Genomic DNA, 6,000 nt, shown 5'->3' on the forward strand with positions numbered 1-6,000 from the left:
TAACCATAGGTTTGTTCTCTTTAGTTAAGAGTCTGTTTCTTGCAGAACCATAGATTTTTGAGGTAAGACAAGTGATTTTAGTTACAACAAGAGATATAATTACAATAAAAATAATGCTATGACAAAAAGAGAAGAAGGTGAAAAAGAACAAGGAAAGGTAGAAGAGGGCCAATGATAAAAATAATTATTTTTAATAAAGAGAAGTTTTAGAAGAGTCATTAAATTAAAATTAATGTAATAACTATGTTTAATACTTCTGAGTTAATAAAATTTCCTCAAAAATTGTTTAATTTGATTTTTAACAGATCTGACTTCCATATTTCTAAATTATTTCCACTTGTGAAAACTAGTGATTTTTGCATAACCAGAAGAACTTTCATAGTTTTATGCCATGTCAAGCAAATGAATTTTTTCAGGGAAATTGGATTCCTTTTGTTCCATTAGGAATTCCAACTTAGAGATACCCTACATGTCATTTCACTATACCAGTATTCTTGGTATTATTCATATGTTCACTCCATATTTATTCATATATATGTATGCATAAATATCTGTGCAAATATTACCACGTAGTTTCAATTCAATGAAATATAGCACAGAACAAACAACTACTATTTGAAACAAACTGAGGGATTTCTACTCAACCATTATTTTAAAAATAAACTAGGAAAGATCTCATTTTCAACTTGATAATTATAAAATGTTAATAATTTGCAATAACTGATACAAATGAGATGGATGTAAATAATCAAGGATTTCATAAAACCATCATTGTATGGGGCACCTGGGTGGTTCAGTCATTAAGCGTCTGCCTTTGGCTCAGGTCATGATCCCAGGATCCCGGGATGGAGCCCCTCATCGGGCTCCCTGCTCAGTGGGAAGCCTGCTTCTCCCTCCCTCTCCCTCTGCTTGTGTTCCCTCTCTCGCTGTGTCTCTCTCTCTCTGTCAAAGAAAAAAAAAAAAATCATTGTGCCCTGATGTTCACATTTGTCCTGAGTATCATGAGGCTGGCTGGCTGGGACCACCCAACTACATACTGTGCGCATGTGATTTGTAAGACAAGAACAGGTGCCTGTGGACCTGATACGGTTTCAGTGTATTCAAAACTTTGTAAAACCTTTTTTGTAAAAACTTACATTTCCTTAATAGCACTATTTTCCAGAACATACATTCCTTTTGTGAGGATTAATGTTTGGAAATTAATACATGTCATGAGTCATTCCAGAAAAATTAGTTCTAAATTTGGATTTTAAAACAGCACGGTATCCTGCAAAGTCTAATAGCTGATGGGAGAGCCCTAGGTTTCTGTACTTAATGATTTCTAGACTTCAGGAACCTCGTCTCCCAAATAAACCGTTGATTAAATAGTCTCTACGATCTCTTGAAAAATCAAGCACTGCATTGTTTTAAAGAATGGGAAGGCAGATCAAGGGTGTCATCTGGTCTTATTTCTTCTTTAATATTTTCTTTATTCCCTTTGACCTTAAAGGAATTAAAAAGTAACTTCTCTCTCAAAAACGTCTGAACATCTTAGTATTAAGTGAATTTCAAACATCGTTTCAAATGATAAATTATATGATTTGGACTAATAACAGTTAAGGAACTATAATTTTAGGAACTTATTCCATAAGATACAGATTTTATATATTCTAGTTTGCTTTATAGCAGTCACTCATAAATTCATGGGTTCTTTTTGTTTTTGTGGGCTCTGTTGACTTTAATATTGGCTTGATCATATTTATGAGTATTTATCATCATTCTTTAGGCAAGTAAATGTAAATTCAAGCAATGTAAATTCAAACAGAGAATTGATAAAAATCAGATAACCTTTTATTAAAAAAAAAAAAAAAATCTTCCCTTGTTGCAGTTTGAAGAACTGAACCTCAAAGGATGTAATGATTTTCAGTCACACAGCATGTAACTAGAATTGTTTTCTTCCGATTCCAACTTTCGTACATGTAATACTAGAAGACACATTGAATCTCCATGATCCCCAAAGAAACTATTTCCAGGAATTCTTTGATGATCTTTTCCTTTTTATGCTGGAAAACAAGAGACATACATCCGGGAAAAAGCTCAAATTTTAAAAGCCCCAATGCAAATAAAATTTTTGTAGATTTTTTTATTTGTGAATATTTTATCTTACAGAAATTGGTTGCTGCAACAAGAATAGATTTGAAACAAGAAGAAAGTCCACTGGATTTTTTTTTATAACAGCTTTGTTGGAAGATGTAATTCATATAACATAAAAATCACTGTTTTAAAGTATACAAATCAGTGGTCCAGTAGGAATTTAACAATTCCTGGTAAACTGCAAGATTGCACCCAGATTTTAAAATGCTGCAAATAGGGGCGCCTGGGTGGCTCAGTCGTTAAGCGTCTGCCTTCGGCTCAGGGCATGATCCCAGGGTCCTGGGATCGAGCCCCACATCGGGCTCCCTGCTCGGCCAGGAGCCTGCTTCTCCCTCTCCCACTCCCCCTGCTTGTGTTCCCTCTCTAGCTGCCTCTCTCTCTCTCTCTCTGTCAAATAAATAAATAAAATATTAAAAAATAAATAAATAAAAAATAAAATGCTGCAAATATAAACAAAAAGAGAAAGGAAAATAGAACTCTGGGTGATGAATATATGCAGTAGGGAGATTCTTAGATATTGATAAAAGTTGTAGAGGAAAATGGGCTGCTTGAGATAAAGGGGTTAAATATCTCAAAGCCAAAAAGAAAATAAGAAGATGCTCATGACATAATAGTAGAGACAAATAACTTTACATAAATAAAAATCCCAATTTTGCAAATTTATTTTTAAAAACCTGAAACATATGTTTTAATTAATAAGACCTATCTCTAAGTTCTAAAAATATAAATGGTTTTAGATTTTTCTTTCTTCTTTTCTATATTTTCTATTGATCTAGTGTTTTTTAATAATGAGGGAAAAAACACTTAAAATGTGCACAGATATCTTCACTCTTTCATAAAAAACAAAACAAAGCAAAAAATAGTTGCTTGGCTTTCTTTTTTTCCTTCTACTTTTCAGGGCTACACTTTTCCAAAAAACAGTTACATGGTACATCAAAATTTTGTTTTGCTCAGAAAGGCGGCATGACCACTGTTGCCTTTAGAAAGTAGATTTTTTTAATTTTATTTTATATTTTTATATTATTTTATTTTATTCAAAAGACACACCCTGCACAATCTAATGCCACTTTCTGTTTGCAAATTTATCTCCCAATTGTTCTTCTAGTGATTCAGCTGTTGGTTCTAATCAGTTTCATGATCGTCCTCTGAACAAACCAAATACATTCATTAATGTACATGTTTGTTCAGGAAGCCCTCCCAAGTACTGTCTCCAAAGCATTTATCCAGGTTCTATCCTCACTTTTGCCTCAAGATCAAATTTCATCCCTTCCCTCCCTCTCTGAGTACATCCATAAAACATCCTCTCTTTTCTGAACCTCCGTAGGACTTGTTTCTGTAACTCTTATTTTGGCACTAAACTGCGTATAATTTTGCCCTGTTCTAGTCTCCATGTTCAGTGTGTATTTTATTTCTTTCACTAGACTATAAATAATTACAAGGTTGAATTCATCACTAAAAGTTGTATGTTAATGCAGAAATGCCTAATAAGGATTTGTTGATTTAACTAATGAATACATAAAAGAAAGTATGAATTAATAACTTTTAGAAGTATCATAACTGGTGCTTGGAGAGAAAAGAAAAAGTCATACTAGGAAAGGAAAGAACTATGTGGCCAGAAGACTTGCTTCAGGAGATGAGTAGAGCCTTGGACAATCAAATGTTTCCACCTACCAAACAAACAACAAAAAACAAACAAACAGGGTGCCTGGGTGGCTCAGTCGTTAAGCGTCTGCCTTCAGCTCAGATCATGGTCCCAGGGTCCTGGGATCAAGCCCCACATCAGGCTCCCTGCTTGGCAGGAAGTCTGCTTCTCTCTCTCCCACTCCCCCTGCTTGTGTTCCCTCTCTCGCTGTGTCTCTCTCTGTCAAATAAGTAAAATCGTTAAAAACAAACAAACAAACAAAACACATATTTGACAGTAAGAGCTAACTGTAAAACAAACAAACAAAAAACACATCTGCCAGCGAGAGTCCAAGGACTGAATTTCAAATCATGTTTTTTCCCCCTGTAATAAGGAGGAGTTGAGTGAAGCAGAAGGGGACAGGGGCAGTAAGTACTATTAACCAGAATTGAAGCAGAACTTAGCTCCAGGCTGTCCTTCAAGCAAAAGTAAGATAATCAATTAGTAAAGATCAGCTAAACCATGAATAAAGGTACTACAAGAAGGCTGTGACGGTGAGGGAGGTTGGATAACTATGGTCAGATCCCTAGTCTGGCAGATGTGAGGCTGGAGCTGAAAACTCTACTATGGAGAACTTATATATGATACAGAAATCCAGTTATGGGGACCAAGGCAGCAAGTTTAAAATCCTGAGCAAGAAATCTAATAGTTTCCCAAACTAGGGACTAAATTTATTCAAAAGGTTAGGTTGCAGATCAGCCTGCGGTTGGGGAACAAGTAGAGCTGGTTGCCATGACGGAAGTAGGCAAATATGAAGCCTATTAGAGGAAGCTTCCATCTGCCAAATTTTAAATGCACAAATCCATCTTGTTTCTGTATTCTGTAGTGAATGTTTTTTTTTTCCTTCTTCTCTTTCTCTTTTGCCTCACTCCCTGATAGCTGAATCTTGAGTAGAATGATGCCAGTGACAGAAACAGTTGGAATGGATTCATCCTAAGAGAAGTATAATGAAAGATTTTTCTATAGTCTTTCCCTAGGTCCTGGGATTTTTCCAGATACCTGTTCTTCCTAAGGTAGACTATTTGTTATTGCTGATTCTGAAAGCTATTTATATCCATTTTTTGTGTGTGAGCTGAGAGTATCTAACTTTATTTTATTATTATTTTTTGATTGTATGGTTTTCATTTGACCATGATTGACACACAACGTTACACTAGTGTCAGGTATACTGAATAGTGGATCCATAGCTCCGTATGTTATGCTGTGATCACTACAAGTGTAGCTGCCATCACCATGCAATGCTATTATAATATCGTTGACTACATTCTCTATGCTGTACCTTTTATTCTCATGACTTATTTATTCCATAACTGGAAGCCTGTATCTCCCTCTGCCCATGACCCATTTTCCCCATCCACCCACCTCACCTCCCTCTGGCAACGATCAGTTTGTTCTCTGTATTTATAAGTCTGATTCAGCTTTTTGTTTATTCATTTGTTGTTTTGTTTTGTTTTAGATTCCACATATGAGTGAAATCATATGGTGTTTGTCTTTCTCAGTCTGACTTATTTCACTTAGCATAAAAGTCTCTAGGTCCTTCCATGCTGTCACAAATGGTAAAAATTCACCCTTTTTTATGGCTGCATAATATTCTGGTGTGTGTGTGTGGTTGTGTGTGTGTGTGTGTGTGTGTGTGTAACATCTTATTTATCCATTCATCTATTCATATCCTTTTAATGCTTTCCTTTTTGTGAAGGTAACTAGAATTGGACAGATTTGAACCAGTATCACAACTCTTGTGTAGTTTTAACACACAATGTCAAATAATGCCTTTTTGAGCATTAGTATCAGTGCTTAGAATTGTGTGCACTAAAGCATGTGTGACTAGAAAATACCACTAATTTTTCCAAATACAATGTATAATTTTGTATACAAGGGAATCAGCAAACATCAACTTATGTACCAGTTACTCTTAATCAGTGCTATATTTCTTTCATCATCTAAGCTTTTTTCATATCTGAAAAAAAGTACTTGCCACATAGTGAGACTTTGATAAATGTTTATTGAATGAGTGTGTTTCTTCTAGGAATACTTCACTTTTCCATTGAATCCAACCATGATTTATATTTCTGAGAATGTGAATCACACAGGTGGCTTTTACTTTACAAGGTACCACCCATCCACTGAGAAGAGTTAAGGATTTATAATCAAAGCAAAATGTTAACCATTTTTTAAAAATTCTTTTT

Source organism: Phoca vitulina, unplaced genomic scaffold (genome assembly GCF_004348235.1).
Source record: "Phoca vitulina isolate PV1807 unplaced genomic scaffold, GSC_HSeal_1.0 scaffold3, whole genome shotgun sequence".
Lineage (NCBI taxonomy): Eukaryota > Metazoa > Chordata > Mammalia > Carnivora > Phocidae > Phoca > Phoca vitulina.